At 37.7% G+C, this 26,937-nt stretch overlaps 1 protein-coding gene across 6 annotated transcripts in view; it reads right to left on the bottom strand.

Moving 5' to 3' along the window:
- Positions 1-26,937, bottom strand: part of LOC109037581 (limbic system-associated membrane protein) — a 134,660-nt gene that overhangs the window by 37,125 nt on the left and 70,598 nt on the right. The gene's annotated exons all lie outside the window — the stretch shown is intronic.

Below are 26,937 nucleotides of genomic sequence, written 5' to 3'. Positions count from 1 at the left end.
TTCAGAGATACTCTTCACCGGAGCTATCACGTACATTGGCTGCAGCGCGATTTAATTTGAAACGTTTCAGTATTCCACTGAACTAAAAGTATATTTTTATATATCCGCGAAATGAAATAAACCGGAATTTTCACGTGTTATTAAATATACAGGGTTATCCAAAAGTCACTGACCACCCCTGTAACTTTTTTCCAAATTGAGATAGAAGTTTGAAACTTTGAGAATGTTCCTCGGTCTAAAGTAGCAACTTTTTGGTCCCCCAAAATTTTGGGGGGCGGCCCCCCCTAAGGGGGGCGGGGGCTAACTTTTTTTTTTCAAATGGCAACCCCCCCTTTGTGATACCTCATTCGAAAGATAATAAAAAAAGAAAATTTTTGGCGCAAACCGCAGGTCAAAATGTTGATTTTTGACAAAATGGCGGCCGGTCAAAGTTCAAAATGGCGGAAATTTGGCATCTCCGTTTTTTATTGGCGGATTGGTCTGAAACTCAGAATCTACGGTTTTTTTGGGACGAGAAAGACGACTCTGGCATCGGTTTTCCAGAAAAGTCAGTCCTTTTCAAAATGGCGGCCTAGAGCGAGAAGTGGATATTTAGGCTGCTTATCGTTGGATTTGCATGAAACTTGGTATCCGGGGGTATTTCGGCACGAGAAGAACGAATCTTTCATTGGATATCTGAAATTCCGACGAATTTCAAAATGGCGGCGAAAAAGTGGCGATAAATCAGTTTTACGGCTGTTTACCGATGTATTTGCATGAAATTCGATATCCTGGTGGTTTTTGGCTGGATAAAAAGAAATCTTTCATTAATTCTTGAAATACTAAATAATCGATATCGCATTTCATGCAAATACATCGGTAAACAGCCGTAAAACTGATTTCTCGCCACTTTTTCGCCGCCATTTTGAAATTCGTTCGGAATTTCAGATATCCAATGAAAGATTCGTTCTTCTCGTGCCGAAATACCCCCGGATACCAAGTTTCATGCAAATCCAACGATAAGCAGCCTAAATATCCACTTCTCGCTCTAGGCCGCCATTTTGACCGCCGCCATTTTGAAAAGGACTGACTTTTCTGGAAAACCGATGCCAGAATCGTCTTTCTCGTCCCAAAAAACCCGTAGATTCTGAGTTTCAGACCAATCCGCCAATAAAAAACGGAGATGCCAAATTTCCGCCATTTTGAACTTTGACCGGCCGCCATTTTGTCAAAAATCAACATTTTGACCTGCGGTTTGCGCCAAAAATTTTCTTTTTTTATTATCTTTCGAATGAGGTATCACAAAGGGGAGGTTGCCATTTGAAAAAAAAAAGTTAGCCCCCGCCCCCCTTAGGGGGGGCCGCCCCCCAAAATTTTGGGGGGACCAAAAAGTTGCTACTTTAGACCGAGGAACATTCTCAAAGTTTCAAACTTCTATCTCAATTTGGAAAAAAGTTACAGGGGTGGTCAGTGACTTTTGGATAACCCTGTATACTTGCAGGTACTGCAGGTACTCTGAGTTACAAAACATACTTGACAGTCATAAAAAAGAAAGAAAAGAAGAAGAAGAAGAAGAAGAAAATTCACAATATATTTAAACGGATTCACTTAACCTGAGTATGTCGACATTCTTTTTTGTCGAAAAATCAAAATATTTTAACAAAATTCGTTTTTTATGGTTTCCAAACAAAAAATTCTTCTTAATACAGAATATTTATTCACTGGAAAAAAAAAACACACATTGGATCTAGAGTCCAGACTTTTAAAAGCTTCGACAAGAAAAAGTACCTACTCTTGATTCAATCAGAATCTAGCTTAAATCAAGGACCAAGCCTCTTAATTTAAGCGGATTCTGTTTTGATTCAAGCAAAAATTCGATTGAATCAAGAGTATTTGTTCTTGTCAATGTTTTCAAGAGTCTGGGCTCTAGATCAAATGTGTTTTTTTTTTCCTCTTTTAAACAAAAAAAAACAACAAAAAAACAATAAAAAAACGAAAAAAAATTGTTTGTTTTTAATATTTTGGTCTTGTTTTTGATCTTCTATTAAAAGTACAAAATCCATTTTTTATTGGTCTTTGATTACCAATCAATATATTTAAAGCAAGCTTCGTAAGTAAAGGAGCCTATACGCTTAAAAATAGATACGAAGCCAGCTTCTTTTTAAAGTAAACCGTTCATTATCCCTTTCATTGATGGGCGTATTCTGTCGTCCTTTCCACTCACATGAAACTTCGAAAGCGGCCGCGTCTTCACGTCTCCCTGTGAAAGGATGGCGTCATCAATACCATCTTCAGTCACAGCCCACGCTCCACTTGTACGTCGCGCTTCACGTCGCTTTGAAGAAGATCGACGCTGAGATGCCAGTCTTCGGATCAGCCTTGCTAATTCGGATCAGTGGCGTGACGTGCTTTGCGATCCATCGATATTTCCCATGAAGCTGTGGTAAATAATCGATTATTAAGGTGTCCGATGCGAACACCCTGTTTATCGATACTTTTCCATACGTTTAAATGACCGATTAATCGATGTATCGCAAAGCACGCCACGCCACTGATTCGGATGAAGCCAACGCTCAAGCTGAGATAGTGCTCGCCGATGGTGAAGGTCGAAACACGCGTTGCTCGCGTTTTAAAATTTATCTGGTTGTTGTATTCTTTTCACAGGATATTCTGTGAGGAATGAATATAATTCAATTCAAATTCCAAAAATAATGGTCACTAGTATTTCCTCGAAAAAATAAAGAAAATAAAATAATATGAGGCGAATATTTCGCAATATTTCACGTTAAGGCACGTGTAGTTCGAATACTGGCACCGAAGTATTTACTTTGTGGTGTTTTGAAGTTTTCGCTAAATATCACTTTCCCTTTAAAGGAAGTCGACTATATTGTAAATTTGCTTTGCATTCAATTTTATTCAATTCAATTTTCTTTGCAAGTTGTGCACAGTAAGCATATTAAATAGTGAAGTTATACGAAATTATTTTTGTATATAATATTAGTGCGGAGCCAAAAATTTGAAAAACCGCAAACCAACTTTAGATACCATTTAGTTTCACTCTTAATATATCTCTAAAAAAATCATGAAGGTAAGACTTAAATTGAGGTTATTGAAGCGCTGGGTGTAGAAAGGGCATTTCTGGTTGCGGTGTCTTAGAATCTCTTATCAGACGTTTCACCTACTGTAATTGAAAAAAATGAATGGAATTCGTTGAAAATTTTACCAAATTTTCTTCATGAATTTTCAACGCTGAACCCGAAACATTGCAGAAAATTCACCCAATATAGTTTCTTCTCTAAAATATAAATTAGCGATGGAAATTCCGAAACACCGCAACCAAAAAATGCCCTTTTTGCACCCAACGCCTCAATATGAGCATGTGCAGGACCTCCGGGAGCCGTGCGATCATTTTTGGTAACTCCAAATCCAGATTTTTCTATAGAAAATAGAAGGGATGGGGGGGTGTTTCTTATAGGGAGGATTTCTACCGTGGTAAGTTGTCAGAATAAAATGACGATGGCGATCATAATCCTAATCCGAATGCACATTACCTGCTTTGACGGATCGAGCTCCTGTATTCCGCGGCTAATAGATGGGCCACGTCGTTGGAGAAAAAATCGATCTATTACATTTTACATTACGAGGAGCTCTACGTCTTTGTCGCGCGGAGCGAGATAAAATTCGCCTGAAGCCCCCTCGAAAAGCTCCTTGACCTCCGGATATCCTGCACCACCCCCGCCCCCGTCTCTGTGACGAAAAAGACGACATCGACACGCTTTAGAGCGTCTCGAGGGGGTGCGTTTCCAACAGTACAGTGTGACCAATAAAGGAACTTCAAATTTCCCCCTAAAATTGTCCTTATGCACAGTTAAAAATTGCAGTAAAGTCATGCACTGTGCAGTACTAATAGGGTGCTATGAGACATCAGTACACCTTTAATAAATTTGAGTACATTGTGCCCACAAAACGTTTAAAAAAGCGGTTCCAAACAGAGACTTAACGGGTTGGGATATGTGTTATTTTTTCTCCTTTTTTCTCATATATTTCTCAAAAGAAAAACTAAGAGTGTCATGTAACATTCGTCTCCTGTATTTAACGCCGCATTCATGTAGACATTAAAAATAAATATAAGTAATATGTTTAAAAAATGTGCGTGGAATCAATAACAGCCATTGAAGACTTCAAAACTGAGGTGAAAAATAGAAACAGCGGATAATTTACGTTAAATTTTAATCAAGTAGTCAATGATGCTGCCATTTTTAGGGGAAAATGTATGCTGTTTAGAGGGATCCTTTGTGAGGACCTCCCGACCCGCAGGCCGCAAGGGTTCGTGTATATTACGAGCCATCAGAGCACTCAGGGCGGTAACTAAAAAGTTATATCTCCAAAATTTGTGGGGTTCTATGGGTAGAGTAATACTCATTTATGTTCGCGTCTAAAACCATTCATTGAAAATTTAATCTGATTTTTAAAACACTAATAAGACACCATCAGAATAGGTATTTTGTTCGAAGAGGACTCTATAGTCGCTTCCTACAGTTACCTCAGATGTTAAAGGGTGGGGGATTCATCAAAATATTCACAAGAGTGACTTTAAATTCATAAATATGTGACTCTATCACCGTCGTATCGCGTTTCTTACCGCTCAATATTTTAATCTAACCGTCTTTCGATTAACTTTTTGAGTGCTTTGCAAAATGCGTCCTGATGTTTTCAAAAGGAGAATACCTTCATAAAAATATAGTGCGTAAAGAATTGCATTAGAATTTTGCGCAGGCAAAAAACATTCAATCCCAAGTAACGCTTTCTTTGCTTTAATCAATTAGATACCCATACATCAATGTTTGAGATAATGAGACACCCTGTACTGTGTCAACAACACACTGTTACAGACCGACATGACATGAAAATGTCCCAACTGTGTCCTGCGACCGGACATTCGATATCGGATGCTTTTTTTCCTCATCCGGACGGGAAAAAGTTCCGCTGTGTTGCCAATTATCGATCTTTTTCATGAATAATGAATAGTAATTTCTGACTGATTTAAAGTGGCGGATGAAATTAAAATATTATGATGTCAGTTTAGAGGAGAAAAGGTACAGCTTTAAACTGAACGCTGGGAGAAGGAGGAAACATAAAAATGAATAAAAATGCCTAAATTTGCCTTTTAAAAATTTTCTGATTCTGCTCCATTAGTTTTCATTATTATTATCATCAAAAAAGTGTAAATTGAAGTTAATTTATTAAATGTTTAGTCTTAGAAGTATCAAGCAAATTCACTTGTCTGCTAAATATATTAGTAACAATATTTTGGAGCTTGAATAATTAAGAAAATACGAAGTTATAAAACTGTACAAAAATACAGATCAGAATACTCCACTTTTTATGTAAATTTGAAAACACAGTGAAATAAAAGCATGAAAAAATAGTCATAAATAACTGGGAGGTTCTTTTCTAATCTACGTAGTTGATGATAACGTACAATTTAGGAAAATTGTAATTATTTTGATTTAATCACATAGTAAATCATGCTAAAACTTTCAGTTTCTAATTAAAGTTAAAATATTTTGAAACTGATCTATATTAGTTAATCGCAAAAATTCATTGGTTTGATGATTAGGTTCATTATGTCATGTCAATTAAATTGTAGGTCAAGAATCATACTCAAATCCTTTAAAATCACTTCTTACTACAGTACAATCTCTCTATAGCGGATTCTCAAGGGACCGACCACCTTTGCCGCTATAGAGAGAGGTCCGCTATAGCGAAAGTATATAAAACCCGAACATAGAAAGCTCAAGGGACCGACCGATTTCACCGCTATAGAGAAATTTCCACTATAAAGATGGCCGCTATAGCGAGATTTTACAGTACTTTGTTTCAAGAAAGAGCGACGAAATACATTTTCACGTTAAAGCACACGTGAATACTGAAAAAAAGTAGCTTGGATCAAGCATGATAATTCTTGAATTTGCCGCCAAGAATTTTTTTTATCTTGCTTTAAGCTGACTTTTCTTGATTCAAGAAAAATAATGCTTGGGTTAAGCAAAAAAGTAGCTGATATTAACCAGCAAAATTCTTGATCCAAGAAGAAATACTTCTTGGCGGCAAATTTAAGATTCTTGTTTTTCCAGTGAAGGTAGGAGAGGAGAATGTAATACTTCTTCTCCTCAAAGAATCCTCAGTTGCGTTTCTTTCTCCTAAATATAGCTGCAATACACGGCAACGAAGGCATTGATTGGACATCTCTGCGTCTTACTTTACGAGACCTCTTGAAAGGTTTTCAAAGGAGTGACGACCCCTCCGTTTCTTTGAGGACTTTCTCCACTCCGATTTTCGTTATTACCATATCAGCTTGTCAATCGGATTTCAACAAGATGCTTCTTATTTGCACACCTCTTTCGTCCTGGGCAATATTCTGTTTTCATTAAATATGTTTTTATCGTGTGTATTTTTCGCATTTCCTCATTTTCTGAATCATACATAAATCATTCTTCAAAGTTTATTTATTTATTTTTTCATGTCGCTGAAGTTGGCATAGGTTGAAGTCCTAACCGTCCTTGCGCGAAACGAATTGATTTCGCGTTCCATGTTGCTGTATGACTTATTGATCCGATATTTCTTTTCTTTTATTTTTTTTAAAATTAATTAATCTCATTCTGTGCTGAAGAATATTTTTCTCCTTCTATGGACCTTCATATGTGACCAGAAAAAAAAAAAAACAAAAAACAAATCAATATGAAACATATCCCTAGTGGAAGTAGACCTTGTGCAGGTCTGTGCGGCGGAAGGGTAGGTCCGTGCAAGTCCCCGTCACCTCCCGTGAGCCCGTGCAGAGGGAAGCGAAACAAAGGCATAATTTCGGGAATCCCATCCTTCGCAGATGGCTGCACGAGGTGACGGGGACTTGCACGGACCTAGCCTTCCGCCGCACGGACTGCACCTGCACAAGGTCGACTTCCACTATAAGTGGACATTATAGGAATGGAATACTCAGGATTCAACAAATTGTGAAAGAGCGGGAAAAAATTGCAACACTGGTCAGAAGCACATTAACTCATAAATGTGAAGTTTGGCAGCTGAAAAAATGGACTAACGATATGCTGAAAGCAAAAATGATAAAATATCGAAGAAGGTCAGCAGAAAATCCCTGGAGCTATCGGTCCTTCATGGTAGAGTATGTCAGATCACGGATACGGAAAATCTTCTCAATGTACTGTGACAAGAGTTTCGCATAACGCATGACGGCATCTAATGCTGGACGTGTCCGCTACCTCTTCCACAACATTCACCCCCACCCTCTCATCCTACGTTTTATCAATCCGTTACCCTTTTTCCCGGTTTTCCGCTTTTTGTCGACCATTATCAGTTGCAATTAAAGAGGAAAACATTACTTGAATTTTGTGTGGTTCTTAAATTTTTTATCGGAGTAAATGACAAATATTCCATTCAGAGTGTGCCAGTGCAAAAAACCTCAAAATCACAAGTTGGAAAAACGCTGCGCGAGTCTGAATGATCGCGCTAAACACTGCGGTCGGCGCAGAACGCTTGTTAGCGCCTGCGAGACTGCATGAATACTACGCGCATTGCGCGCACTGTCCGTGCCTGCAAGGCTGCATGGATACCTCACGCATTGCGCGTACGCCACTATGCGCTCCTCTATCGTCACGCTTTTCCGTTTCCCGTCTTATGTAGTTCTAAGTTCCAAAGTGTAGGCACCTCCGAGGGTTGAGCTGCGTAGCGGCCAGAGGGCATATACCCTAATGAGTAATAACATATTCGACGTCACGACCAAGTAGCTAGTCTGTTATGGTCACATTTACACGACGGCCCACGGAAGGCTGCCAAGAAAAAAAATCCTTAATCGGGTTCTCCTGGGAGGGCACGAAGGAGAATTTCAGTGAATTATGGAAGCCCCCCCCCCCTAACCTGAAGGATTTCATGAGGATAGAGAGTTATTGCAGTTTGGCGTCGCAGAGAGCCACAGAATACTGTGGAAGCGGTTTTTACGTCTAACATAATGAAACAAATTATTACTTTTCGCCGTGGTTCTGTCAATCACACCCTTGATAATTTAATTTGAATGTAAGCATTTGATTCTGACTATTATAATCAACCTTGTAAAAAAACACCACACACTGTGGAAGATACATATAAATTTATTTTTAGAGGGAAAATAACGCGCGAACAGCATTGCTTGATGCTTCCTTGTAATTGCACTGGCGAATAACCCTCTGCTTAGCGCAGCCCAAATGCCCCTCCGATTCTTTTTTACTGCCTTTCATTGTATAGCGTTGCTACAACCCTTGTTTACGTGGATTTTATTTCCCGTAAATGGGCATACCCCCATTCCGCGTTTATGTATCGTACTGCCATGGCCGCTGCAACCGCTAGTATGTGTGCTTGAATTTTAACTACTGGCTACGGAAAACAAAAAATGCAGGCAAAGGGAAGGTTTTTTTGGTATCACAGACAATTTTTTAAGTAGAATCAGTGAGAAAGATGCTGAATGGATTGAAATTTGACTTTAAACTGTGAGAATGGAAGAGAAATTGTTTAAAAATGTTACTCGAGAGAAGAGGTGAGGAACAACACATCAATGTGTTAGTTGCTTTGTGACTATGAGCCTCTTCTCTCAAATTGAAATAGGGGCGCCAGCTGTAAGTGTTCAACGCAGGGAATTTAATTTTACACGCGATTGTAAATCCGTCAAGCCTCCCGTGAACAATCGCCGCACAGTTTATATACCTCGATTTGTTGAGACTATGTGCACAGGGAGTGACAACCTGTGGTAACTCTTTAATGGAAGGGAAAGTTTGAAAGAATTGTGTTCCTTAATTATGTCCCTGCATAAAAATGTAAAATTCGATTTAATTGATGAAGCGTGCAGGAGAAAAAGTCTACTATCAGAGGTTTGTCATGGCATCGATTGCCTAAATTAGGAATTTCAAATTGATCCTTAAGTCCATACTTTAAAATCCAACCATAACTGACTCTTCAATAAAATTATACTGAAGATATTGCTTGACATTTTCAGGGGATACTTTTTCATGGATTTGTATTTGTTGTACAAAGACACCGAAGCCATTTAGATTTTTAACTGCGAATTCAAAACATTGTAAATGCAGTTTTAAAATGTTTAGTATAATTATTCTGGCAGATATCGAAGGAGAAGCTGAGCTATTCATGATCAGCGTAAATAGTTTTGATCATTTACTATAATGAAGCTACTATTTTTTTTAATACCATCAAGATACGTTTTTGGCATCAGTTAAATTGAAGTTCATTTAATATGTGGAATCGACCCTGTTAACTTTATGAAATGATTTCATAAGCCTGGCAAGTTCTAATTTTATTATATGCATCTGGTGATGTGTAAATAAAACTGTTTTAATTATTCCGTAATGACTTTCCACAAACCGCTAACGGGGAAATTTTGATTTTAATGGTTAATAGAGGTTTTTAACTTTTTGGTTCCGTGTACTTCCTCTTCGTGAACAAAGGAATAACATCCAATTTTGGGCAGTTTTCTGCCCACAGTGTTGCGTTGTACAATTCAGTACGATTTAATTGCGAGCTCATCTCTGAAATGAACGCTCCAGGTGAAGGTAGGTTCCTGCGATTACAAATTCACCTCCATTCCTACGGACTTATACCGTGGTGTAAGGAGCGCCAGTTCATACTCTTTGTTTTGAGTCTTTTCGTTATTAAGTTTTTCTTGTTAAATTTTCCTTGGCATTTATTTTCTCGGCTCCGTCCTGTTTACTCGACAAAAGAACGAAAAAATACAGAGAAAACCCTGGACGTTAATACGCGTTTCGATACGCTTCGAGAGTGACACAAGTCTTTTTTCTGGTTTTTAAGGGCTGTTGCTTGAGGGTAGTTACGAATTTTTCTGCTGTTGGTCCTCCTTTCGTCTTCAATTCAATTGAACTTAGGCAGGATAAGCGTACCAGACGACGTCGATTTAGAACCGAAAGCAAGAGGCTTGAAGTTTTATACCTCTTAATACTGCAGATACAGTTTTCTGATTCAAATTGTTTTTTCTTAATTGACTTTGCCAATAATCTAGCAGTTAATTCCATGTAATTCATAATTTACGAAAATTTCTTAGTTTTCATGTGTTTGGCACGGATCAATTCAATTATAATAGTTACACTGGGAAAAAAAAAAAACACATTGGATCTAGAGTCTAGACTCTTGAAAACATTGACAAGAAAAATAATCTTGATTCAATCGGATTTTTGCTTGAATCAAAACGAAATCTGCTTAAATTAAGAGGCTTGGTTCTTGATTTAAGCTAAATTTTGATTGAATCATGAGTTTTTTCTTGTCGACGTTTTTAAGAGTCTGGGCTCTAGATCCAGTGTGTTTTTTTACAGTGTACATGCGTACCTTTTTATGGTTTTTTTTTTTTTTTTTTTTTTTTTTTTTTTTTTTTTTTTGCATTTTACCGTGAAAGGGATTTAAAACCGATCACAAAGTGTATTATTCGTTTTGTTCCGACAGCCAGCGTCACCGACCCAACGGTCGAAATCTTCATGCCTGCAATTTTCACGGAGGTAAAAAACGGGGCACTGATCCCTCTAATTTCACGTTTTCCGGCCATCAGCGTCCGGGACAAATGCGGCAGTTGTATATCCACGTCGGTGGGAACATTTTTCGCGGCGGACCTATCGTAACTTTGCTAGATTGTTTCCGCTGTGACAGCGTTAAATCGAGCATTCATCATTTAAAATTCATTTTTCACCGCCCGGGGACGCGCCGGATCCGCGCGGCGGCAGCGTCGCCAATTATAGTTTCAATCGATTCCGAATCGCACGCTTCTGGTTCGCCACCCTGATGCCGATGCAATCGGAAAAGTAATTTATTGAAGAAAACAAATGACTCCTCGATCGCGCTGCCTTAAAACTTCTTCTCGTGTTTTATACCTCTGTAAAAAAGGAGTACAAAACGCTTTATTTCTATTAAATGTTCACACTGAAAAAAAAATCTCGGTGTGTTTACTAAGAAAAGGGTAAAATTACCAAGAATTAAGGGTTCTATTTTATCCCAGTTTTTTCTCGGTAAAATTACCATTTATGGAATCGGTAATTTTATCGAGACATCTCGGTAAAATTTTTGACTTTCTCGGTAATTTTACTGGACCCCGGTAAAAACGCCAATATTTTTTATCGACTGTGGTAGAATTATCGAGATAAAATGGCAAAGTTACCGGAATTGATTACCAATAAAAGTGGTATTCTTACCTGAAAAAAAACAGTAAAAATACCGGTTTTTAGGTAAGCTTACCAGTCTGTCTTGGTAAAATTACCAATAATTGGTAAAAAAGTGAGATGGTAAAGGTACCAACGGACCTTGGTAAAAACACCGAGAATTTTTTTTCAATGCAGAGAATATAAGAATTATAAGATTCATAGATTATCGAATTACGTTTAAAAAAAAAAGAGGAAACCTTTACCGCTATGCAATGCTACAATAATTAGTGCTACGTCTTTTCTCTTGTGAAGAACACCTGAATATTTTAGCAGTTCCTATTTTTACATCAAATGTTATTGTTGCTTAGAATTCATTTTGCGGCAGGGAGCCACTATCTCTCGCTATTTTAGGAACAGAGTATGTGCCATTCCCTTCCTCGTACACAAAAGTGCCTCTACGAGCGAGCCAGAAATAGTAGCTCCTTAATGTCAAGTAAAGTTCAATTGAGGTATAAAATCATCATGTATATTTCACGCAAGCTATCTGCTTTCAGCTAATGTATTGTAATTGAAAAAGTTATCAAGTCTTAGCAACATGCAAAGCGATTGTCTGTTTTGCTAAATACGGTTCAATCATGAGTATGAATTCGAAAACAATTAAAGCAGGGGAGAGGGGGAGAGAGAGGGAGAGGAGAGAGAGAAGTTTTGATTTTAAATTACTACGTACGAAGCCGACGCGACGTAATTTGGGTTCCACTAGGCTGAGCAACTAAAACTACTCCTCGACAGTGCGTGAGGTATTACGCACATTTGAAGGCACTTCTTATGTTTGATCTGTGAGGTACGTATAAATTATCCCATGCTTGTAATAATTATGACCGATACTATTTTTCTTTGTCGAGCAGAACTACTCCAACAAATTTATTTCAATTAAAAACACTGTCACTCTGGAAGGGAAGTGTAAAAAAACTGCGACTGTCTGTAATCAATTGATAGGAAGTTAAGGCCTTTCAGAGCAAAATTACTCTTTGTTATAATTGATCTATCAATACAACTATGAGACTGATGTGAGTCAGTAATCATCGTGAAAATAGTCTAACGTTTATTTTTTAAAAAAATGAACGAACCTTGATTATAGCCTCGTATGCTGCCCCTCTATAACATATCATTAAAGTAATACTACTTCATTATTTAAATTGTATAAATAAAAGTTATGGGATTTTAGGCCCATGATTCAATTACTTAGCAAAAAATACATAATATTTAACACATTTTCTAAATATACGTTACGATAAAAAAAATAAATCAGAAACACCGTTATTTCACTGTAATCTATACGCTTAGTATGTCTTAATTTAACGTAAAGGAAAGCAATGGATTTTTGATCGACTTTTGTCTCACACTTAAATATATCTATTCAAAATGTTACACAAGAAAATTAGTTTGTTTTATTCTGAAAAATGAGGTAAAAGCGAGAAAAAATTGAAGGAATAGAGGAAAATTGTGTAACATCGTTTATTTCCTCGGCATAAAAATTCAAGCGAGAGGTATTTTTGTTAATATAAGTTTCACAATGCGCCTAAACTCCAAGCGTATTATACAGGCAAAAATATGCCAATGTTGTTTACGAAGTTTTGTCCACTTTGCCGGGAGATGGAGCAACAGAGTTAGTGTACCTGCCAAACACAAAAGAATGCTGCTTTGGCGCGGCATAAGCTGCATTTTTCGGCGGACCGAAGTTTTAGTTTCAAAAGCCACACTTTGACGTTGCCGTTTCCCTAAAATAACAATCCAGCTCGTTTGACTCCCCAAATTGTCCCGACATTAATGTAAGTTTTTCATGAAAACACTCTGGGACTGTTTGAAAGATTCAAGATATGTGCAGTTACAGCATTGCATCAAACATTATTAGGTACCTTCCGCGATACCTATTCAAAGTGTTAACTTAATGTAACTTTCGATTGCTGAATCAAACAAATATTTTATCTCAAAATTTTTACAATCTCTCTTCGCAACGATTGAAAAGTTGTAATTAACGTCACTGGAGATTTTCTCGTTAGGTAATTACTCTTTTTGAGATAAGAATAAATGGAACCTTTTTTTCATTTTTAAGAAAAACAAATGAATTTGGAGCAGAAGCTCAAATTTAATATTGGTGCAATAATTTATAAATTAATAATTATAAATCTCATAGGATTTGTTTCTTTTTTGTATTCCATGGTAAATTATACTTTCCGCTTTTGTTTTATCCTTCAAAGGATCGGTTACAGAGTGGACTTTAAAAAAAAGGTTTTTATTGATGCCTGCAGCTGTATACTTTCGCTCAGAACATTATCATCGACCCTATGTTGTTTTTTAATATGCGGGTGAGAGGTTCTTTTTTAAATTCTAGGTCTCAAATGATATAGGTATTCATAGACGCTTTTGAGATACGCTTTTGACCAAATAAGGCAGGCTATTTGACTGCGTGAGTATCGTTCAATTTTTAAAACAGATTTCCATTTCACATTTTCAAACAGTTACGTTAAAATTATATGAAAGACTGAAATAGCCACGTAAAAAAATTTTGAGGCATTTAAATATTAAAAAATGACAAAACTCTTTTATTTTTTACAGTCATTTGTTTTTCAAGTTCATAATCCACCAGCGGTTAATCGGTTAATTGAATTTTGAAATTTGTATCACTTTTTGGAAAAAAAATTAGATCATTTCTGTGACCTATTTAAAATGTTTCAAACTGGGTGTGGGTGATGATGGCGGGTTTTTTTTTTTTTTAATTTAACCCAAGCTAATCAAGTGGACTAAAAGGACTGTATTTTTGATCACGCACTAATGAACTTTTATTAGATACATTTTTTAACCATACATTTGTTTCGGCCATTTTTTTAGTCACTAAGCATGCCGTTCTAATGGAACAGAGTTACAAGTTTCTGGATTCTTATGTTTTTTTTATTCCTTGTTATGGAACTGAACAGAACCCGGGCAATTGAGTTATGGTATTTCACATAAAAGTATATAAAAATGGCAATCTCGCGCAACAATCTGGGACTTCCGAAAAAGAATGACACAAAGTAGGACAAGAAGGGACTAAGGCATGGCGAGGGCGGAGGCTCTGTTTTAGCCCCACGCAATCGCTCACATTCTCACATGTATTCGATACGATCCATGGTTGTAAGATTTCATGGTAAATAAACGACTTATAGAAGCCGAAAGATGTATATGTATGTATAGATAACATGTAGGGAAAAAGAAGTTTAATAAAAAAATAAAAGTATACCTCTCAAATGATAATTGTTTTCAAATTACAGCATTTTTCATACAAAATAAAATGCAAATAAGATAAGAATATCATGATTGAGGTAGGGTGCGAATTGATTAAGCAGTTGTAAAAGATGATCCATTTTTTCACCGTTGTAACTTTCATCATGGATGAAACTCCTTGAGTTTTGAGATATCAGGTGTACCCCCCTTTACCCTCGCCCACCCAACCATTGACAAAACTCTTGTGCAGAAACCTCGCAATTCATGTGCATGAGACGAACTTTTTCTACTGGCCTATCAGAGGCATGTTCATGTTTTGTCCATACCTATTCTTTTTCCACAGTGACAACGGGAACAATTAAATGGGAACATTGATTGGGCAGTTTGGCACAGGTGTTTTGATTTGGTTCGAGGGTGTGGGTGCTAGAGTTGATGGATAGAAACTGTACGCTGAGCTGGCGATTAATCAAAACAAGGGATGCTTTGACGTGTGCCTTTACGCTATAGCTTCCGATTTCTTGTCTTTATCCTCGAATTTTGTCACTTCACTTGCCTCCAGATTTTCTCGCAGAACCTATCTCAAATGACAAATCCATATTTTAAGAGTGAGAATAAAATCCTGATAGGATTGTCTGTCCGCAAACTTACACTTCATAACTCTTCAATGGACCATTAGACTGAATATATATGTAAAAGCACCACCCTTGTTCCTTCCCAAAATTTCATTCAGAATCCTGTCAACCCGCTCATTAGATTTGTCCATTTTACAGTCGGTATATATTTTGGATACTTGAAATTCACGTTATATCAAAAGAACTACTATTATTTGTTTTATAATTCAATATGACATGTCCATACGGGCCTTTGTCATAAGCAGCGCTTTCACTCTTGGAAGCTGACTACAGCTAATTCATGACTTTTATTTTCTTGTTTCTCTAGATTGGCTGACACACCTCTGTTTATTTTTGTGCCCAAAGGCGCCGCGCCGGTTAGACTTTACTCTGGTTTCAAGTCTCCTACTCAAGGTACCTAAGGCATTCAAAACATATTTTGGGGCCCCTTGAAATATTAAGCAATGGCTTAATTTATTAAGCGATTCCAGATTTTGGTCACAAGGGAGAAATAAGCGTTTTCCGTGTCCATTGATTCACATTTGCTACTCGCGAAGAAACTCAAATCCACTTCAATCAAAATGGGTTCGTGCTCTATTATTCACAATAAAATGATTTTCGCACTGTGTAGAATTTTATATACCTCCACTTATCTACACAAATACTTCATTATCAAAACAGAATACGTGCATCATTTAAACTGCAACCTTCTCTGCCTCCAACGCACTGCAGTGAGTAAAAGCGCTAAACGACAGATCCATTGAAAAACTCAGTGGTACTTACAAAAATGTCCCTACATTATAAGATTTCAAGACTTGAGGAAACATCCGGCACCAACTCACCTGAAACATTTAAATCACATTCCTAAATTAGTTATTTGTTTTGGGATGACCATCGCTTTACATTAATCATCGAAAAATCTTAAAGTAACGACAGAAGTTAGCAAAATACAAGGGGCATAGCTATCCAAATTACTTTCGTCGCGCTATATGAAGCTCCGGAATCAGGATCACCAGAGACTGCTCACGTATGAAAAGAAGAAGAAGGAGAAAAAAACAATTACTCGTCATCGAGTTTACGAGTCAGAGATTTCATCCTCTCGGCACGGGCTAGTAAGTCCATTTTTTTTTTTTTTTTTTTTTTTTTTTGGAAAAGACCGGTCAGTACCTCGACACAGAGATGCAAGCCTGCCTCATTACGTTGCCCATGATAACGGAGCAGTTAGTCCGTTGAGGCGGAACAATCTTGTCTGCAACATGTTCAGGAGCGGGAATCGATTGAAAAAACGTTAAGCAAAAGAAGTTTCAATAAATCACAGCATGAGTCCTCGCTTGTTTTGGAGTTAGAGGCAGCCAGGGCTCATTGGAACGCGTCAGGAAACTTCTTTTGCATAGCGTAGTCCGGTTATCCCCGTGGGAGCAGCAAGCAAGTATGTCAGGATCAGGTACGAGGCTCGCTGGCGTGCTTATTTTTTCATCGCTTTTTCACCGAGATATTCACGATGACATAGTGAAGTTAATATTCCGCATACGTAGATTCATCCTATGAACTAAATAGAAAAACTAATTTCTTTTTTGGGCCAGTTGAGGGGCTGAATTCGATATTTTTTAATATGAATTTTCATTTAGAAAAATGGAGTAGGTAATGTTTTTTTCAAAACTGAATCTTTTTTTAATTATCTTTGTCTTTAATAATGAAAATTTTAATAAAAATATTTTCTAACTAACTACTATACTAATTAATATAAGTAAAGATTATAGTTTCATACCTTTTGTATCAGGGTTAGTTAAAAATGAAAAAAGAGTTTAGTATCTCGGAAGCGTATCTCGGGGCGTAAGTTCATGGCTTTTCTGAACAGCAGAAGACAGCATGTTTTTGCAGTACTTTAATGCAGAATCATAATGCTATACTCATTTACATATTAGTTTTTATATTCAGTTACCATCATACCTTGCTCCTTCTTCTTCTTATTCTTTTATTTGTCTCTTGACTGCGAGATTTGAAGGATCATAACATTACAATGTGCGATTATAACACGAAAACAAGAGGAAAAAAGTAAAAATTCAGAGATGACGAAGTAGTCAAACTTCTCTCATTAACTGGAGACAAAGAACACCAAAGTATACTTGAGATTACAAACCAGACCAAGATGAAACAAACGCGCTAGGAACAGAGGGTATACCATCGCCACCCTTAACTATACTTTTAGGGAAGCATGTAAGATAAGATGATTTATCATTCATATATTTATATTGTTCGGTGACTCCAAATGTCTATACCAAAATCAGAAAGTGTTACTTAAAATTTACTGCAGGCCGGGAACGTTAATTTCCCTACCTTCCTTTCCTTTTAGCTCTCAAATAATGTGAACTGTGCAATATTCCTGTAGTGCATAATGAGGAAGTAATATCCCGTCGCACTTACTTAATGTTGAAACATGATGAATATGAAAGGAACTTGTCAAGTTTTAACCTCGGGGTATATCGTTAAGCTAACAGCAGAGACGTGACAACCATAAGGTGCCAAGTCTTTAAAATTTAATTTTGAAGTTATGCGCCGATGAAAGTCCCAATTTTCTCCGAAAAACAGGATCCCTTATTAATAATCGTTTGCATCAAAGTGACTTGTCATGAATGAGCTTAAGCCTTTTTTATTTTAATGAAAGTCGATGAAGTTGTCTTCCAGGCTGCTGCGGCACTGAAGTCGAGGAATGTCATATCCTGACGTTTAAATGAGAGCAAATTTACATGACAAACACCTAAATGCTCGAGGATACCAGCTCATTTCGGGTTGAAAGTGAACGTTTGCACCGTTCTTTTGTCGTTGTATCTTTCATGTGCAAACATGTTTGCCATCTTACATTTCGTCGATTGAAAAGGCTGTAAATAATTCATTGCATAAGGAAGGCTCTCTCTAACTGCTGAACGATGTAGGTCGTTGACAAAATGCCAGGGCAATGCGCCGATCCTTTTCTCGTCGTGAAGTATTACTGTTCTGACCGTGCTAAGGAAAAACGCCGTATGAGCCTTCAGGCGTTGCCAAAATTCCTCTGGAAAATCACTAATTTTCAGGAAAATTTTTGAATATTTTCCCGTCAATTTCTCAGATAATTTTGTTCGTAATTTGGTCAGAAGTGTCTGAAAATTTCAAGGAAAAATATTCATAATTTTCCACGGAAATAAACATTTATCCAAGGAAATTTGGCAACTCTCGGATGTTTGTACGGCGTTCTTCCTTAGCACGGCAGTGTTAGTTTCTGAAGCTCATGCACCGCCGCAATTCGTCCCGACCCGTAACGAGAGACTCACTGCGTCAGCTGTGTAGTTCAACTTTTCACAGAAATGTATAGAACTCATGTGAATATATTCAAATGAGTGAGAGACCGGGTGCTTACACCATGAAAAGCCTTTTATACGATGGATGAAAACAGAAAATCCTGCAGCTTTGTTATTAATTTTAAAATTGTCCTGTCACGTTTTATTTTAATGAAGGATAACCAACAGTTTTTAATGTGTCAACTTGAAACGTCTACGTGTGTACCGCAACCCTGGTTTTTAGGCATGCGCGGACAGTGAACAGGATAGCTCCGAGAAAAAATTGCTTTAAATCTCGGTCTCAGGGGATTGCAGCCACAATCTCTGTTCCTGGCGCTTTTAGGTTTTAATCAACGTTCTACGCAGATTAAAATGACACATATCAATAATAACAATATTCCATTATTTACGGGGATATGCATTCACTAAACATGTACCATTAAATTGAATATATCTCTATTCTCCAGCAAGGAATAGTGTTTTGACTTTTGAGTACGAGTGCACTTGAAATGCTACTAAAATTGGTAAAATGCTGTATTTTGTCGCTTTTCTGACATAGGGACGTATTTCGATTTCCACGTGCCCTGTGAACCATAGAACTTTATGCTTTCCAGGGCTCACATGAAAATGAAGATACGTCCTATCGTTAAGGAAAACTTCGGTTTTTCCCTTCAATTTCATCCTTGACGACAATAGTTAGTTAGTTAGTTAATATAATTTTAAGACATTCAGCGACTCAGGCTATTAACGTCTTTACAGATAATTTTGAAAATAGGAGTATAAATGAAAATTTAGATTTTTAAATTAAGAGAGGTGAAGAGTTTTAGAATTTTGGTGGTAATATTAGGTTCATCGCATGTAATATTTCATAATTTATTCCAATATCGATGCATTGATCGAGTGAAATAAAAATGTACAGTGCACGCATCGCTTTCCTCTCCCAAGATTGAGTGCACCGACTATGGAGTGCGGACTTTTATTAGCTCTACGATATTTCACCGAGAAAGTATTAATTTCAGGTTCTTTCCCTCCCCCTTCAATTTCATCCTCCGGGAAGGTGGTAGTGGGTGGCAACAGTGCTCATTTGTCCGTCAAGGGTGCAGTCGCTTAATTTGAAAAAAAATAATACCGTCTATGACGTCACGGAGGCTGTTGCACCGGCCGCAGCTTTCGCACGCGAGGGAACGGGTTTTTCCAACCCTCGCCGGGGAGGGTATGCAGCCCGCAATTATGCGTGATGACAGGGTGGCATCAAACTTCGTGCCGGCGCTATTAATTAGAGCGGGTGACGGGCACGAAGTCATGGTTCGTGCTCACCGCGGGGAGAAAACCTAGTATGAGAAGTTGAAATAAGAATGGCTTTAAGCGCGAAGAGGAAATATTTTTAGCTAATCAGCGGTTTTATTAACAGGTATTTTCTTTTTAAGCTTTAATCCTGATAGTATACAATGTTTCATTTTCCTCGCTTTCTCTTTTTAAATTTTGACGTCGGGACCACCTCTTACCCCTATGATTGAAGGTCACGTCACTTTAATAGAGCCTCTGGTTGGTCGAGGCGCAAAATACTTACTGACCAATGATGAGTTGGTGGGATGGAAGTTCACTTCTCTTTGCTATATCGGCAGCCAAAGTATGCAATAAATGCAGAAACAGAGGTAACGACCACTAGAGCGGCGTACCGGAGTGGCTCGACTGGACAATTTTTAGGTATAATAATGCAACAAAAAAAAAAAAAAAAAAAAAAAAAAAAAAAAACCAATGATCATCCTGGAAGATTTTTTGACGGCTGCTTTAATGTACATGCATCCATTAAAAATTGATAATATTTAATTTCAAGAAATAAAAATCAATGTAGAAAAATAATCAATGTAAAAAATAATATCGATGTAAAAAAATTGACTTAATGAAGGTTATTAAATCGGAAATCAATTTATCAAAGGGACTGAAGCTCCTCTTTTTCTCCTCTGACTTATATCAGTGTTAAAGAGGTGAAGAATAAAGTGCTCTTATCTATACAACTTGGCAACTTGGAAGATTTGACACGCACACATAGATGCTCTTTGGAGACGCATTAAACATGGTGTAGCTGGATTTTGCGATGACGTGCGTTATTAACTTTGAGCGACTTTTTTTGACAACTTTGCGTGTGTACTTACAGGCAATTTCCAGCACATCATTTCTTCTTAATGAAAAAGGGTGGTCACCTGTTATTAGCATTATAATTCTTAGATATTATAAACGAAAAAAAATAAGAAAAATCCCCCATTCAATTTTAGTATTTAGGAACCCGCGGTAACTTATGCTTCATTTAAAAGGAAACAATAAAAGAATATTTAGCAAAAACTATTAATTTCTACAAATTACATTCAACTTTTATAACCTTGGATGACCGTAATATTTCGAAACGGTTGTAGATGTGTAATTTACCCCCAAATAGTCGTCCCTCCTGTTTCGATTGATATACCATGATACAAGTTGATTTGACTTCCCTAATTCCCCAACCCACTTCCCCTCATTTGGAAAAATCTTCAGACGTCTCAACTCCAGAACAAGAGTTTCGCCTTATTTGTGTGAACGGTTAGCACTCTTTCCTAACATTTTTTCGATTGCTGAAGCCAGTTTTAAGCAGCTATAGCACTGGAAAGAAAAATACATTGGATCTAGAGTCCAGACTCTTGAAAACACTGAAAAGAAAAAATACTCTTGATTCAATCGGATTTTTGCTTGAATCAATAGGAAATCCGCTTAAATTAAGAGGCTTGGTTCTTTATTTAAGCTAGATTCTGATTGAATCAAGATGAATTTTTCTTCTCGATGTTCTTAAGAGTCTGGACTCTAGATCCAATGTGTTTTTTTTTTTTTCAGTGGGGGCTCATATTGTCTCTGGAACACCCTGTATTTTTTCACCCCGAAATAAACCGTTTAAATATTGCGAGCACGGGACTTCATCCCGAGTACATGCTTCCCAAAATATTTTATTTGTTTTTCTGGGTCTATGGACCATACTGCCGTTGTGCCGTTAATTAGTCAGGAACTATAACTGTCTCCGAGAGCTGTTAGCTCGGCTGCGCCAGGATTGTTTTTACAAGTTTGCGCGAGGCTGGGACTGTGATCCGCGGAGGTTAATCCAAACGCTCGGTAAATTTTCCGCCCTCCAAGCCCTCTGGTGCCAGAGAGGAACGTTTAACGACTGTTCACGCGTTTGCTCCCTCGATAACGACTCCTCCCGAATTCCGAGCACAATTTGACGCGGTCGTCGGTGTGAATGTGCGCGGAGCTAACGGTGCTCGAGCTTCGAGTGGCTCATTGACACTTGCGGCGTGAAAAAGCCGAGGCAACAAAGCCATGCAGGGGCGGATTAGGCCGCCCGCAATGCAGCACGCCACACGGAGTAACCTCAACGGCACACGTACCGCTGGAACCTCGTATCGTCGCTTGGCTGGCACAAGGGCGTAACTGCATTTAGGGATGAGCCAGGGAAATCATTGAGTAGTATAGAGGACAGGGGTCATCGCCAAATGTAGTTACGTCCTAATGCCAGGAAGGCAACGATATGTATATACATCCCAGCTGGCAAGATTGTCCCGGCAGACGTGCATGAGCTATGAAAGGATTCTTCATTGATGTTGCATTAAGAGATAAACTAGGTATCTATGCCAATTGAATCAGTGAGAACGAAAACACACCAACTCGGAAAAATGAAAATAATTAAGACACGCACAAAGCTATACAGTAGGTGAAGAAGTTAGTTAAAGAAAAATGTTTTTGCTGCCGAAAGACAAGTACTTATGGCCACTTTAAAGGTCCAAGTTGGAACAGACGCGCTAACTTCAATGACCTTACTGTAAATTAACTGTCTTTAATGGAAATTGAGTATTTTCGAGTTACCGAGTTGGTGTGTTTTCGTTCTCATTGATTCAATTCGCAAAATGACATTCGTTCATTTGTGTTACTCAAAACTAATGCAGTTAGCGACGGAAAATTGTAAGTTATGAAAAAAGGAAAAATTATACTACACGTTAAATGATCAGAGCGTTTTTTGTGAATGATTACGTTCAAGTACATGTATCTTTAAAGGAAAGGAAGAAAATATATCTAAAATAGGTCTGCTGTACACAAGAGCTGTTGCCGACTGATTATATGAAAAAATTTGGTGCAGGTGAAATCCAAAAAAAATCGCATGGATGCACCGATATTTTCCATATACACTCCAAAAAGCACACTTTGAATAGTCCATAACTACGCATTTTAAAAGACATCGTGTCTATGAGAATATTGCATCAACTGTCGGTAATCAGGTTTTTCCGGAGGGAAAGAGTGACAAGGAGAAGGAAAGGAGGTAAGGGGAAGAGAAAGAAAAAGAGATGCAAGAAACTTTACCTGAATGAATAGTTGAATTTTTATTGAAAACAGTCATAAATCTTTCTCACGTATGATTTTAATCCTTTAATAAAATCATTTAATTTTTCTTTAGGGCATAACTACAAAACTGATTGGCATTTTAAAAAAAATTGCAAAAATGGTTTGTAAAAGTAAATTAGATTTTCTTACCCCCTCTCTTTGAGCAAAATTGATTGCCTTAAAAAAAGTTCCCAAGGGCGTGATAACTTTGAGAAGACGCACAGAGACTGTGCAAAATGTGCTTGCCGGAGTGTATATTAAACATTCTTGAAGTTCTTCGACGTGATTCTTTAGCAATTTTATACATTAAAAGTCTGTTTAGTTGGTTCTTGTTTGCAATAGATCCATTTTTGGAAACTTGACGTTTTCGTTTGATTCATTCATCTATTTTTTCATCCATTGAAACAAGTTCATCCTATTTACAAATTATTATATCGCGCAAGTCATACATATAATCTAAAAAACACTCATCAGTATTCCAGTATCTTCGGCCAGACCCTGACTCCAGACCATCGTCAGAAAATCAGCGTTTAAAGCCGTATGTATACCATGTGAGGCACCGTGGACCACACCCACCCACGGAATCCCTTCTCATTTTCTTTGAAAGCTCCGCCTGATCGGTTCTGGAACTTTTCTTGGGGTTCAACTTTCCAGCATCACTTCCGGGACAAAAAAGAAAACGCTTCGGGAAAAAGGAAACGTAGCAAGGCCGACCACCCGCAAAGTTTTAATTGCTAATCTCGCTACACGCTGAGAATGGCGGTAAAAGATCCTTGCGTCCACTGACGTGCCGCCAAATGTGCTGACAAAATCAGCGCTCGGATACACATAAATGCGGAATTATCTGGACATACGTGGCAACCATGGTTTCCTTGGAGGGCGCCGCGTAAGGTTGAAACCTCATCAGTAAAGACGAGAGAGGGTTTAAGGCGAGAATAAAATTTCCTTGTTTTCGGTGAGAATTTATTTAATTTGGAGACAATGATTGGCACCCTCAGGCCCTCCTTTGAAACTCGGAGTGAAATTAGTGGGTCTCCAGCTTGAGATTACTTAAATTTCACGGTGAAGTGAAAGTAGACTTAATATATAAGTTAATTTGGCCCGTGCGTTCTAAATATTTGAGCCGCAGTTGACTGTTCCAAAATTTTCAGAAAACTTGACTTTCGAAGTGTTTTTACAGCCTCATTCTTGTACGTGAACATTTTGCACCAGCCGTCCCCACATGGATTTGTTCAGAGCCCACCAGAAACTAACAGTGTGGAAAGCGACTACATATTTGATTCAGATTGCTTAACAGAGATTGATGCTATCAGAAAATTTATCTGTGTAGGTCAGTCATGGGGGGTTCGATTGTATAGTTTCCTACTCGGATCTTGAATCGACCGAAAGAAGCGAGTTTACCGAAGAGAAATACTTCTGATAGAATATAGAGCACATTAAAAAGTACATAAAGTTTTAGATGCACATATCTATGCCTCAGATAATTTCTCTGCTGTTTTTCCTCTTGATTAGGTCAATTCTGATTGACGTGTACAATTTTCGACTAGAGAGTCACAACTTGCAGCCTTCTTGTGTAATAGACTAATTTTTGGAAAACTCTAAACTTAGACACCGACTGTAACGCAATAAAACAAAGGAGGGTGCCTAAACAATGTGCGAGTGTAAACTTTTCCACCAAAATCTACTCCACGGGTTCCGAAAAGTTTAAACTCAATTTATTTTCAAATGCGGAAAATTCTGCTCATGTTTCCTTTTGTGGTATCAAGAACTACCTGAAAAGATGTTAAATTATGGTGTCGGAATCTTGTTTCTTCCCCTCCTGGATCCAGCTCCTGGGACTATAGGAACTCCAAATCAATCAGTGTCTCGGAAATTCAAACAAAATATTCCTCTGTTCCAGGCCAACGTTGCGTAAAAGCTTGTCTCATTGTGAGGTGACATCTTGCTTGTCACTATGCCCTGTTCGATATCTGGGTCGGAAGTTTGGCCATTGTTGTTTCAATCGATGAGATGTTATGTTCTGATGCTCCTCCGGCAGATTTCCATGAAAAGTTTAAAATTGTTCGCAATTATGTAAGAGCTCTTGATCGTTACTTATTATCATCTCAATTGACAACATAGGTATATGCGTATTCTGAGGTTTGTTTGATCTAGATACCTTCATGATTTTAACTAGTTAAAAAAACATGAACAAAAACAGATTGACCTTTACTGAATAAACGCTGATTTATAAGATTCAGATAGAATGTAATACTTTTCCGGATTAGAATTTGGGAAAATATTTGAGTCTATATTTTCATCGCCACATGCGATTTCCTAAATCAGAACAACAAGCGGAAGAAGTAAGGGCAAGAAAAAAGCAGCAAATTCAGAGAGTAAATCCCATTATTAACGATTGCTAATTAAGAGCGCTGCACCGCATGCGAAAACAAATGCAACATTTCCACGGCAGTTAGAATGGTTCAATGAAAATGTCTAACCCCCCCCCCCCCCAACCCTCTCATCTATCGTAGGCCCTGAAACATGCGAGTAGCAGGTGCGTAAAGCGGCCTTAAGTTTGAAGTACATGTAAGTGAATTTAAAAATTCGCACGTGCATTATGCTAGAATTTTTCTCGAGGGCGTTGCCATATAGTTTGGTAAAACTAAGTATAGGCACACTGCGCTGTCATAAAAAATTCAAAGTGCGAAATGCGCTACTGCTCCACCATGTATAGCAATGATGAAAATACGAATTAAGGCATCCCGTTTTGTGACTTCGCAGATCCCCTGTCAATTATTATTCTTGTAAAGGATCAATAATCATCTTTATTACACGTAGTTGTGTGTGCTTTCCTTGGTCCTTCCAAATACGTCATCTGAATATTTCGAGAGAAAAAATTCTCATAATATTCTCCTAAAATATTAAATGCTATTAGAATACCGCGATCAAGACACGTGTTTTTTGTGCCCCCCTCGACCTTCGAAAATCATATTCATTATTACCTTTAATCGCAAAATCGATATATTCATGTTGAAAAAAATTGGACAATATGTTCAAGTACTTTTTCGCATCAGGCATAAATTCATCCTCGCTATTATGGCAACCCAGGGTATATGCAAAGCCCCTCCGGCTTGCAAATGACCAATGCATACGACACGAAGCTCAGACCGACTTAACCTCATTACTTCTTGGTTTTTCACGTGAGTCTTTGAGCTCTTTATGGTGTGGTTTTTTTCTCCCTTTTAATTAATTCTTTGTCAAGGTAGCTTCCAGGTCTTGCACTGTTTTCACCGAAAGAGGAACACGCATAGTTTTCAACGATTGGAGCATATATATAGGGATTTTTAAGAAGAAAAGTAAGGATTTAAGTAGGAATGACATACCAATGTGCGACCCATGCGTTTCACATAATACTTCAATATTACTCTGTCAACAGTAATTAGCTCACTTAGATTGGCTCTGTTTCAGCTTTTAGTGGACTGAAAGGTCTGCGACTGGCGTGTGCAAAACGACCACATAGGACAAGATAGTAAAAAAAATATATTTAAATTTCAACGAAGCATGTTGAGAAAAGGGAATGGAAGGACTAATTACGAACGTCAACGCTAATTAACAAGGAGAAAAATAAGGAGGTTTCTTGATTTTCAGCGAAACGCATGGTGGTGTAGTCTAAATTATTTACATTATATATTTACAGCAATTAAAACTTTTAAACACGGAGGTAATTTTACTAAAAATTTTAAACTTGTATCTTTAGTCAAGTACTAATTAGAACTTCTTACAGGACCCCGGCGATTAAAAATTAAAACCCAATTGCATCATCGATTTCATACCAACATCAATCATGCACATTTCTACACGTACATACGCTAGAAATTTCAAAAATGATCTCATAGATGAGAGACAGGTTATGGTTTATAGTAGGATCGGTCTTTCCAGATCGCATATTTTGAGGGGAAAATGAAATCAACCTAAGTCAAGGATGCGAAACCAAAGAGGATCAATGCTTTGATTCACGTTTTCTCTCTATACGCTCGGCGTGCGTAAGTCTTATTGGGTATTTGAAAACACTGCGGGCTAACTAATTTTATCCGGGGAGAATAAACTGCAAATTAACAACCATCCGTAGGAAAAGACAGAATTTACATGCATTTCCCTTTAAAAATACTTTCAATATAAAATTATTCTACG

This window comes from Bemisia tabaci, chromosome 3 (assembly GCF_918797505.1).
Source record: "Bemisia tabaci chromosome 3, PGI_BMITA_v3".
In the NCBI taxonomy this organism is placed as follows: Eukaryota; Metazoa; Arthropoda; class Insecta; order Hemiptera; family Aleyrodidae; genus Bemisia; species Bemisia tabaci.
This window is presented reverse-complemented; position numbering and strand designations above follow the sequence as displayed.